The 12,646-nt window shown below is 39.9% G+C and overlaps 1 long non-coding RNA gene across 1 annotated transcript in view; it reads left to right on the plus strand.

Annotated features, from left to right (window-relative positions):
• LOC307166921 overlaps positions 1-12,646 on the plus strand; it is a 293,883-nt gene that overhangs the window by 106,409 nt on the left and 174,828 nt on the right. The gene's annotated exons all lie outside the window — the stretch shown is intronic.

Here is a 12,646-nt window from a genome sequence, read left to right on the forward strand (position 1 = left end):
TTAACTATGAACTAACCATGAGCAGTACATGTGTTATTGTATTTATTAATATTTGTTAATGTTAGTTGATAAAAATAAAATTGTTCATTGTTTGTTCATGTTAGTTCACAGTGCATTAATTAATGTTAACAAAAATGTAATCAAGTATTAGTAAAAGTTGAAATGAACAAATATTAATAAATTCTGTACAAGTGTAGTTCATTTCACTAATCCCACTGTGACGGCCCAGATCCGGCCCACATCTGGCAGATGTGGAAAGATGATCTGGCCCACATGCAGCGTGGAATGATGGCCCTTAGGTGGCTCACTCCTGTTTGCCAGATCTGGGCCACAAGCAGGCCATAGCAATGCCACATGTCAACCAAGAGCAAAGAAATAAACCAGAACTGGACCTTATCTGAGCCAAAAAACCTGAGTATATAAAGAGAGTCATGATGTCATAAACAGCTATATAGGATTAAAGCCACATTGAATCTGAAGTAGCGTCATAGAGAAGTTATCCATATGCTACCAGAGAGATGTCTATTTTTTTTTTTTTAAACATATGCATGGGTGAATTGTTCGAAATGAGTTCCGTAACAAGAATTTAGAAAGTAGCTAGGATGTATTTCATTTTGCGCAGGCTTTAAGTTGAATTTTTACCAAATATTAAGATGTTAAAGTTCATTTATAGACCTTTAGCGCATTCAAATGTATTGAGTTAAAATCAAAACGTGAAATAAATATTGCATAAAACACGTCATTACTGAATTCAGGGGTGTTTAATAACTTCAATAGTTATTAAGCACCACAGATGCACTGTGTTTTGTTGTATGCACAGATTTTGAGGGTCACTAGAAAGATGTTTTCTTATCTTTATTTCGTTGCATTTTTAATTTAATAACATACATTTCAACGTAAAACATTTAACGTTTACATTTACATTTACATTAACATTTACATTTTAACGTTCATTTCAGCGTTTGCACATTCACAACTCTTGTAAATGTTTTCTTTTGCTGTTGATAAGGTGGTGCAGGCAACACCTGCGATAGGTGTAAGATAGACGCAAAAAATTTCTACCAGCTGATGAGATTCTAGGAAACCATAGTTGTTTTTCAAAGTTTATTTTTCAAAGTGTAAGGAAAATAGACACGCTGCAATAGATTAAAAATGGTGATGATGGTGAAATTGGTAAACAATTTCAAATCAGTCTTAATTTTGTCCAAACCAATTAAGTTAATTAAGTTCAATTATCCTAAAATTTATATTTTTACATTCAGCCAAAACAAATAATCCAGTTTCTTAATTAACTTAATTGTTTTGGACAAAATTAAGACTGTTAACCTTATTCAGCTAAACGGCATTGGATTAACCTTATGTAATTAACTTAAGTTAATTGAAATAAATAATGTTACATAAATCTAACGTAACCTAGTTACGTGGAACCTGTTGACATAAAAAAGTTAATTAAAGCCAACATAGCATTTTTTAGAGTGTGTGTTGATCTGTTTGGAGTATTGCAGCTCCTATTTCTTCGCAAAAACATTGCATCAGACAATTCATATATCATATTTTTTACTTTATACTTGCTAGGAAATGAATTGAAATTGAACCTTCGTAGAAATAAGAAAAGTACATTTTATAAAAGAAAAAGTACTAATTAATGACATTGTGTCAGAACACAGCAAATATGAATAAATGTTTTAAAATTTGGGTTCAAACTTTAAAGCAAGATTATACTTTGAAATAGTGTAATACAAATCGTATAAAGTATTTGATTTTGGGGGGAACGCTGGAAACTAGTGTCATTTAGCTAAATCTTTTAAGGGAAATTACATATTCTCAGGAGGACCCATTGACCCCTGAAGTTATGACTTCTGAAGACCTCTCATGTGTAGATGCTGTTTTGTAATTTACACATCTGAAATTAAGGACTTACTTGTAGGGTCTTTAACAACAACAAAAAAAAAGTCTCCAAAATCGAGGAGGTCAAAGGTCATGTTTCCTGCTATAGTATTGGCAGCTCTCCCCAACGTCTGTTCATAAGGCCAACAGACAGACAGCCTGTCGCATCAACAAATGCTAACGTTTTAAACTTCTACATATATTTTGAGTAGATAAACGATAGTATATTCTCAGTAAAGGGTTTCACCCCGTGTGTTTCCACACTGATTAAGGATAGTTCGGGAGATACAAGAAAAGTAAAAATTATATACATCTTATACGTAGATCATAGCTACCGTAGAAAAAGTAAGATCATGCTTTGAATTAATGAGTAAAATTAAATTTTCGCTCAAGACAAACTTTACTTATGCTGCGTCATGGACCACAGAGGCACATCGCGTCTCTGAAAATGTGTGGTGATTTTCTAAATGATACAACTTAGTCTAAATAAGAGCAATGTGGAGTCCTCGGATTTCTTAAAAACAAAACACAAAACAACGACAACAAAAAACGTACTCGATTGCTAACGTAACTAGGGCTGTCACGATTATGAAATTTGGCTGACGATTAATTGTCCAATAAATAATTGCGATCATGGCGATTAATTGTCTGTTTTAGGGCTTTGACGATTAATTGCCTGTTTTAGGGCTTTGTCGATTAATTGTCATACAAATTGTTGTGATTATTTAATTGAATCCCTTGTAAGTTGTCACTTGCAATAACACATTAATACACTTAAAGCCTTTAAATATTAAAGTCATTTATTAAATGAAAAATATGTATCTTTCAGAAATGTGTACATTTAAAGAAAAAATGTAAATGTATATGAAAGTATAAATAATAGAAACAATCACCATAAAGTTACCATAACACAAAAAGGACTGTCGTGTCAATATCTCAAACTAAAGTAAAATATAAATATATTTTACAAATTTGAAAATTCTGTAAATAACAGAAACAATGAATCACAAATATAAACTATGACCATAACAGAACAGGCCATAAAAGTCAAATTCTGAAACAAAAACATAAACTATGACCATAACAGGCCATAAAAGTCAAATTCTGAAACAAAAACAATCATGCTCCTTAATGGCTTGGTAGATTACGGGAAAGAAACACTAGCATGTTGACCTTTTCTGGCTTAAGACAGCATCTAACTGGGGTGACAATATTGCCAGCTGTACTGAACATTCTTTCAGAAGCAGTACTTGTTGCACAAATGCACATGTACTTTCTTGCCAACTTGGAAATCAAAGGAAACCTGGATTCATTGTCTCTCCACCACATCAGAGGGTCTGCCGAGTTATCTAGTGCTTCTTCCTGTAGGTACCTTGACAGTTCAGCATCAGCTTGCTCTCTTTTTGTTAAGCCATGTGTAGAAGGTTGAGCTTTTCTTTTCTGCAGCAGATCACACAGTCTCTTCTTTTTTGGAGGAGGTGCAGAAGATGTTGTAGGCACATCATCATCTGCCGCAGCTCTGTCAGACACTGTAAAAAGTATACCTTAAGCAGGATGTCTACCTATTATAACCCTTAAAAATTACTTTTGTTAGTGTAATCTTGTGTTGGTGTATATATACACTGAATAAAACCAGTTAATTTAGATTGCAGCATGAACATTTTTAGGTCATATTTTAGGTAAATATTTTACAGTGTATTTCCCACCTTGTTCAACATTGTGTCCTTCCTCTGTCATCTCCATTATCTCTTTTAAAAGCTGGCCTTTGGTGTCATCTATAATTGCAGCTTCAAAGTGGGCCCTGTATCTTGGATCAAGAAGGGTGGCCTTTCTCAGGAGCTCTTGAAGTGGAGCTGGGCTATACTTTTCATCAAGTACAGCGCACATTTTTTTCTTGATATTTGAAGTAAGAGTTGTGTCATTGGAGTCAGGGGATAAGAGTTCATCTTTTAAAAGGTCTAGAACAGGCTTCACCGAAGACACCGTAACATACTTTTCCCCTGATAGAACATCTGTGAAATCAGCCACAGGTTTCAGTGCCGCATTAATGGACTCAAGGACGGATACATCCTGCCAGGTCGGGTTTAGGTGTCCATGTTTTCTGTCATCAATCAGGACACGTCTGATTGCAGGTATTTGCTCCAGAACTCTGTCTATCATTTTTTGTTTTGTTCCCCAGCGTGTAGAGACATCCTGGAGTAAATATGACATGTTTGTTATAGTTTATATAATTATGAACTATATATATATAAAATAAAATAAAAACATTAGTTTTAGAGATTATATAGTATAATTTAAAGTAGAAAATTGGTTTGAGGATTATAATATATTTTTTAAAAGATAAATTTACTTTATACTTTTTTTACTTAATTTAATATACAAAATAAAAATACTTTTAATAAAATATTTAACTTACCAGAACTAAATTATGCTGAGGAATGTCGGCCTCCATCTGTGCCTTTTTCAGGTCTCTTCTTTTTAACCAGCTCATGCCGAACGTGATCACCAGATTCCTGCAAAGTCCTAGGGCACGTGCTGTGCGATCCTTCTCACTTGCTATGGCATTTGTAACAGCCAAGTGGAGATTATGGCCAAAACAATTTAGCCATGGCCAGCCAAGTTTGCCCACTGCAGCCACAATATTAGCCCCATTATCAGTGGTTATGCAGGAAATTTTTTTCTCATCTAATTCCCAATCTGATAAAATGCACTTAAGAGTTTCTGAAAGTGTATCAGCAGTATGGTTCTCTGGGGTGTATCTTGTCTCTAGACATTTTGATACTAGTGTCCAGTCAGTTGTGAGGTAATGTACTGTTAGGCTCATGTACGGGGTCATATTTACACTGGACCACATGTCTGTTGTGGCTGAATAAAAATCAATTTCTTTCAAATCCTTGAGGATTTCATCCTTCACTTCTCTGTATAAATTTGGAATTGCTGTTTTGGAAATGTACGTTTTCCCTGGCAATTCATATTGCTTGTCAAAATTGTAGAGCATTTCTTTAAATGCTGGTTTCTCCACAGTATTAAAAGGCTGCATTTCCTTAGCGATGTATCTCGTGACACTGTCGGTCAGCGTGCGCCATTTCATACTGTCGCGTTTATATTTTGTTACCCGTTCGAAGGCCTGCGCTATTGTCACCTGACTGGAAGTATGAGCGGCTGTGGATGACTTCAAAACTTCGGCGAACTCTGTTGGGTGATGTGCTTTCAGGTGATTCCTAAGATTTGTGGTGTTGGCAGCTTTCGCTGGTATTTCTCTCCTACAAATTCGACACACTGCCGTGTCAACGTCTTTTGGCTGTCCTTTATCATCGGGTGTAAAACCAAAATGTGCCCAGATCGGCGCTGTCGTTTTCGGCTTCGAAACTAAATCCATCTTTGTTAAATAACTGGGCTGCTCTAACTCAAAATGATGGAGAAATCAACAGGGCAATATAATTTGAATGTAATGCTCGTAATTGCTCAGCGTAATGAGTTCAGAGGGAGACCAGTAGAAGTAGAGTGCTGCAGGTACGACAGCGCCCCCTTGTGTCTTCTAATAGTGGGCAATAATAACGATCATCTGTAATGACCGCGATTAGACCAATTAATCGCGATCAAACGATTATTTAATAATCGTGACAGGTCTAAACGTAACCTCGGTTCTCTCTAGAAGAGGGAACGAGTAGTGCGTAATATCTTATGCTATGGGGAAAACCTCTTTTCCGCGAGATATTGAAGCCAAAAAATTATCCTTAATTTTGTAATACTGTAAAACGCGTTGCGGCAGCACGCAGACATAGGCGAGACAGCTCGCGCGCCTATTGGCTGCCCTGCAGCAACTGCAGCAGCCTATCGAGAGAGGCCCTTCGTGACGTCAGATCCAATGAGGGCGCTTCGCGCCCACTGCATCACGTCGTGCCGAAACAGGCGTGGCTTTGGCCTATAAATATGGCTCAACAGGCTGTGAAATCTGTTTTTTCACCGCTGAAGCGAACCAGAGTGTGATGCATGCACAGCAAAGATACGCAGTACTCGTTCCCTCTTCTAGAGAGAACCGAGTTTACGTTAGTAACCGAGTACGTTCTCTTCCGAGAGGTCTCTCATACTGCGTAATATCTTACGCTATGGGGAACACAGTGTAAAACGCCGTGCATGCTGAGATCCAACACCAAAGTCCCAAGGGCAAGTGCCCGGGGCTCATATAGTGCATGATCATCAGGGACTCGCAGAGAGTCCGGGAAAGAGGGGCTGGAACAGCATCATTCCTGTAATAAGTAGCGTCCTGTAAGGAGCAATTATATAAATAGTGTTCCACACAGTCAGGGCGAAGACTCGGCCTGGTCTGATGAATATTACGGGTCTTACACACTGCCCATGGAGTTATTTAATCGATCAGCGAGCGGTGCTCGAGCAATTTCAGTATTCTGAGCCGATAGCATCGGGCAGACAGTACTGATTTTAGACCGAAAGCAGCTTAGCCTGCAAGGCAGGAACCTCTAGGTTATAAAACCTTATAAATGTAGACGGGGAGGCCCAGCCTTCCGCCATACAGATATCTTGCAAGGCAATCCCACTAGACCAAGCCCACGACGAGGCCATGCCTCTTGTGGAGTGCGCTCTGACACCTAACGGGCACTGCAGGCCCTTAGAAACATAAGCCAGCGCAATAGCATCAACTATCCACCTGGATAGACTCTGTTTCGACACGGCAAGTCCCTTAGAACGTCCGTTGAACGAAACGAAGAGCTGCTCCGTCTGTCTGAAGACAGTCGAGCGAGACACCTAAGCCCTTAAGCCCCCAAAGGAAGGTTGCGTCCACCTCCTCGTTGGAGACCGGCAGGGCCGACAGGGAAATCACCTGCGCCCTAAATGGTGTGTTGAGGGATTTTGGAACATACCCGTGCCTTGGTTTGAGTATGACTTTCGAGTCATTTCGCCCAAACTCCATACACGTCGGGCTCACTGAGAGCACATGCAAGTCCCCTACACGCTTTACTGAAGCGAGAGCCAGAAGAAACGCTGTCTTGAAAGACAAGTGTTTGATATCTATTGATCTGATTGGCTCGAATGGGGCACCTTTCATGGCTTCCAAGACCGTAGAAAGGTCCCACATGGGAACTGAGGGAGGTCTGGGAGGATTCAGCCTCTTAGCTCCTCTAAGGAAGCGGATGACCAGATCGTTCCTTCCGAGTGACTGGCCAAGCGTCGGTTTAGTGAACGCTGATATGGCCGCCACATAGACCTTGAGCGTGGATGGGGTTCTGCCCTTATCCAGTAGCTCTTGCAGGAAGGAGAGAACCTCCGTCACCCCACAGTCTGAGGGTGAAAAGCCACGAGCTGTGCACCAGCTAGTGAACACAGACCATTTCGAGGAGTAGAGCCGTCTAGTAGACGGGGCTCTAGCCTGCGTGATCGTGTTTAACACTCCTACCGGGAGGTTAACGGGTACCCGTTGATGGCCCACGCATGTAAGGACCAAAGCTCTGGGCGAGGATGCCAGATCGAGCCCTTGGCCTGAGAGAGGAGGTCCTTCCTCACTGGTATTGGCCATGGGGCAGTGCTCGTCAGCTGCATCAGAACCGGGAACCAAGCTTGGTTCGTCCAGAACGGAGCCACAAGTAGCACTGAGCATCCGTTTTCCCTGATTCGCTCTAATACCTGAGGTAGGAGCGAGACGGGGGGAAAAGCATAGAGCGGGCAGCGGGGCCAGACGTGGGCTAGCGCATCCCTGCTCTTGGAGAAAAACTCCGGACAGTGAGCGTTTTCCTGAGACGCGAACAGGTCTACCTTTGCTCTGCCGAATGTCTTCCACAGCAGTTGGACTGTCTGTGGGTGTAGAGACCATTCTGCTGCCGGAACAGTTCCTGGACAGTCTGTCTGGTCCCACGTTCAGGTGGCCTGGCACGTGCGCTGCTCTCAGCGAGCACAGATTGTGCTGAGCCCAGACCAGGAGGCGCTCCGCCAACCTGTGGAGGTTCCTTGACCTGATACCTCCCTGGCGATTTATATAGGCTACCACCGACGTGTTGTCCGAACGGACCAGAACGTGGTGTCCTTTTATCTGGGGACAAAAACGCCTCAGCACGTTGTCGGCTGCCATCATTTCCAAGCAGTTTATGTGTGGAAGCTTCTCCCGTTCTGACCACTGGCCGAAGAACGGTCTGCCGTCGAGCAGCGCTCCCCATCCCGAGGTGGAGGCGTCCGTAGACACCACCTTCACACTCGAGGAAGTCCCCAGGCTTACACCTGACCATTGAATTCATTGAATTTAATTTAAAACATATTTTATTTTTAAAAGATATAATTTAAACTTTTAAGATTATACTTTGAAATAAATTTAGCACTAACAAAACATTCACAATGTCTCATGACTGTCAAACGCTGGTGTGTGAGAGAAACACTCTGGGATCTTTTCTATTATAACTTTAAACTCATTGCATTTTTGTAAACCCATTCATGTATGGACATTGATGTGTTAGGAACTACTTCTTCAGCTCTCTGAAAATGTAAGATGATTTTATTTATTTTTTGTTTATCTAAAACTAAAATAATTGGTGCACTGTGTTTCAGTAAATTTAGAAAAGATGTTTATTTGTAAATTGAATGATATAATCATTTCATTTATATTCTGTTAAAGAACAGAATGTTTTTCAAATTTAGTTAGTGTGAAATCTTGTGAAATATTTCATTATTAGAAAACCTCTTTTTCTCACTTCCATTGTCCCCAGCAATCCCCTATGCTCTGGAATGCGAATCTGATATCAGAGCTCAAAAATAATCCTCATGATTTCCATTATATCGTGTCAAAGTTCAAATATTAATCAATGGACACCTTATACTCACAAGGTCATAGACATTTAGACATCCAATTTGACCTATTATCCAATTATTCAATATAACCAAGGTCAAAGGTGACAATGTCATGGAGAGGTCAAGGTCATCGCTAGGGCAGGGGGCGTGGCAAGGTCAAGAGGTCAACCCATCAATCATCATTAATTATAGGGCCTAAAAAAATTATAAATTATAATTTTCCCAATAATTGATAATTTACTTACCCATATGCAGTTCCAAACCTGTCTGACTTTCTTCTGTGGAATATTTTTAAAAATGGTTGTATCCATATATTGAAAGCCAGTGGGGAACAAAATGGAGCCCCCATTCCTGTTCATTATATGGACACAATAATTATATAATCTAATTGTATTCTCTACAAAAGAAACAATCTTAATTTTGGGGCCAACTATTCCTGTAAAACGTATACTTTTTTTATGTATAGAGAGAGTTGCAGTTCAGATAAGGAGAGTATTGAAGAGATTCAAGGTAAAGCAATTGAGACAAGAGAGAAAGATGAAGGAGAGGTTAGAGCCAATGAGGAAGAAAGTGAGATGAGTCAGGAAATGGAAGGAGACATTAGGCCAAGTGAGGAGGAAGGAGGAGATATAACAGAGGAAGGAGCTGCAGAAGCAGATACTGAATACCAGGTTTTGAGTCCAAAAGCACCAGAAGTTTACCCATCCTTGATGGCCTTACAGTTTCCAACAGACCCAGCTCATGTTGATCAGTATCAAATTAAAGTTGATAGCAACTATATACAGTTCTGCTGCTCTCTTGGGCCATGTCAACCAGTATCTGGCTTTCCAAAAAAATCCTCAAGGACGGTCTTTTCAGAGCCAGTGGTATGCTGGTAACAACTGGCTAGAGTACTCTGAGGCAAAAGATGCCATGTATTGCTTTAGTTGTCGTCTCTTCTTGACAGAAGAAAAGCTTAAAGCAAGAACAGCATGGAGAACAGCTGGAGTTGTTAACTGGAGGAAGGCTGTTGAAAAGATCAATGAGCATGCAGCCACTGAAGCCCATATGATCAGTATGGTGAGGTGGGCCAACTATAGAAATGGACCTTTAGTTGAAGCTTTTAAAGCTCAGTCTGCAGAATGTGAGTTACAAAATGAAAAGGAAAGACAGAAAAACAGAGAAATCCTGTTTCGGTTGATAGACATCACAGCATATTTGGCAAGGCAAGGACTTGCATTTAGAGGCCATGATGACCAGTTCAAACAGAGGAAACTTCCTTGAGCATGTGCACCTCCTAGCTGAATATGACAGTGTCCTCAGAATGCATCTTGAGTGTATCCACATGATTCAGTCGCACAAGAAGAAGCCACAGGTGACACTTTTATCCACCAGGACCCAAAATGACCTAATAAGATCTCTTGGAACACAAGTGAGGAATGCAATTTTAATGACCCTTCTTTCAGAAAATGGATTGAACGCTGAAAATATCCGGGGTCAAGGCTATGATGATGAAGCTAACATGAGTGCTAGTTACAAGGGGCTGCAGGCCAGAATTCAGAGCCAAAATGAAAAAGCACTCTATGTGCACTGCCACGCACACTGTTTAAACCTAGAGTTAGTGGAGACCACTAAATCAAGCCCCCATTTGGTGCTTTTTTTTATTTGGTAGATAGGCTCTACACTTTCCTGTCTTCTTCTAGCAAGCGCCATGTTGCATTCATAGAAATGCAAAAATTGTTATATGCTGGAGAGAAAACCTGGGAATTAAAACAGCTGACTGACACACGCTCGGCCTGTCGAGTAAATGCCTTAAAAGCACTGCAGAAAGTCCTTTCTGCAATTATGCAGCTGTTGAAAAAAATATCAGACAGCAATCCACCAGATCCAGCTGCAGGTGATGCTCTAATGTTGTTTCGCAGCATAGATTTTGAGTTTATGCTTTGTTTGGAGGTGGCCATCCCAGTGTTTCAGGAGACTGCTGTTGCATCAGCTGATCTTCAGTGTAAAGATGTGGATCTGGCAGTGTCATACACAGTGGTGGAAGGAGTGCTAAAAAGGCTTCAGGAACTGAGGTCAGAAAGTGAATTCAAAATTGTGTTTGAAAAAGCAAAGGAGAGGGCTGAGGTTGCTGGAATTGAGTTTGCTGACAAAATACCTGGTGAGACAAGACCCAGAAAAATACCTGCAAGGTATAAGTACAGTTCCAAGTCAACAGGAGAAGACCATCACCCTGAGAATTTGGAGGAGTTCTATCGGACAAGGGTATACTACACCTTTTTGGATACCATTACTCAAGAGATGGTCAGACGATTCAAAGGAAAGGATAATAGTTCAACTGGCATTATCCTTGAAGGCTTACACAGTCTGACAGTAGCATCCAAATGTTTAAAGGGGTCATATAATGCCATTTTTGTACAAGCTAATATGATTCTTTAGGGTCTAAATTAAAAGTTTGTAATATACTTTAATTAATAATTCTCATTAGTATTGTAAGAAAACTCATTTTACCTGGTCAAAAACAGCTCTGTTTTCAGCACGCCGTTTAAGTGCATGCGTCTTTGAATGATAATGAGCTTTGCTCACCCCGCCCCTCTGTTCTGTGCGTACACCGTTAACACAATAACACAATAACCATAACGCGTTGTTCATTATAAACGTGGGATTTTGAATTATATTGAGAATTTTAGAGAGAGGAAAAAGCTCAGCAGAGTGCCGAAGTACCCAGGGAGAAACACACACACTGTCAGCAGATTACTGCACAGATCAGCAGCAGGCAATGTGATCTCGCTGGAACGCGCCGTCACACCAACACACTGAAGAGTCACTCGTCTCGTAGAGTGAAGATGATTCAGAATGGCTTGTGGGAGTGAAGAGAACTCTTGGCTCCGAAGCGAAAACATAACTGCATGTTGCCAGCGTACTTCCTTATATACCCATGAGGTGGGGCGGAGTTACGCTATGCAAATTCCGCAGACCCAAGGCATTTCATTGCCATTGGCTCGTTTTCTAATTCTTGAAGGTGATAGGCTTTCAAAACGAAAACCCATTCGTCAACACGACGTAACTCGTAGTGACCACGAAAGGGAAGGTTAATTACTCTAAGCTTTTAACACAATGCGCATTAGTGACATCTGGTGGTCTGACTTGTTATATCCACCATATCTAACAAATACGAGCAGAAAAAGCATGTGACCAAACAAAACTTCGGAAGTCCGTGACATACAATAGTGGAATCAATCTGGGATCAATACAGTTCTATCTAATCTCATCTAATCTAATCTAAATTAAATTCTGACAACGAAACCACGGATTTCACATTGGTCAATGGTCAACGGATTCACATATTGATCAATAATATAAAATATACAAGTGATCATAATTCGTAATTGACGTGAGTAGTTGAAAAAATATTTTCGTGTTGTTGTTTTTTTTTTTTTTACAATTTAAGTTATAGGGAAGCATAACACAATACAGTGTGTGATATTTTAGTGCTTATAGCTTACAATAATACAATAGAGCATCGGAGCCCCGGTATCAACCACCCCATCACTACTGATTATAGTAAAACTACTGCATGAGATCCAGAAGGGTTTTAATCAGATAAACTGAATAATTAAAAATAAATAAAAAATTGTGCTCCTGTTTAAAAACACCATATTATAATAACTATTTATTACAGTATGTTGTGTTTTTACAGTAAGAGAACCAGCACAGTTTAATTATATCAGTGTATAAAGCTAATAGATGATGATTATATTCTTATCAAGAAGCTGACTGCATCGAATCACATTTTACTCTGCTGTTCTTGCCATAACAAACACAGTTACAGAAACCAGAGAAAATCGAAATTATTATAAAGTTAAGAGTCAAACAGTCCAACTAAATCAAATACCGATCACCATAATGGTGACGCCAAAATAAACTATTATTTTCAGTAAAACATCAACATCTAAACATGTTAATGCTCAATAAGAACTTCTGT

This window comes from Squalius cephalus (genome assembly GCF_949319135.1).
Source record: "Squalius cephalus genome assembly, chromosome: 11".
NCBI classification, from domain to species: Eukaryota; Metazoa; Chordata; class Actinopteri; order Cypriniformes; family Leuciscidae; genus Squalius; species Squalius cephalus.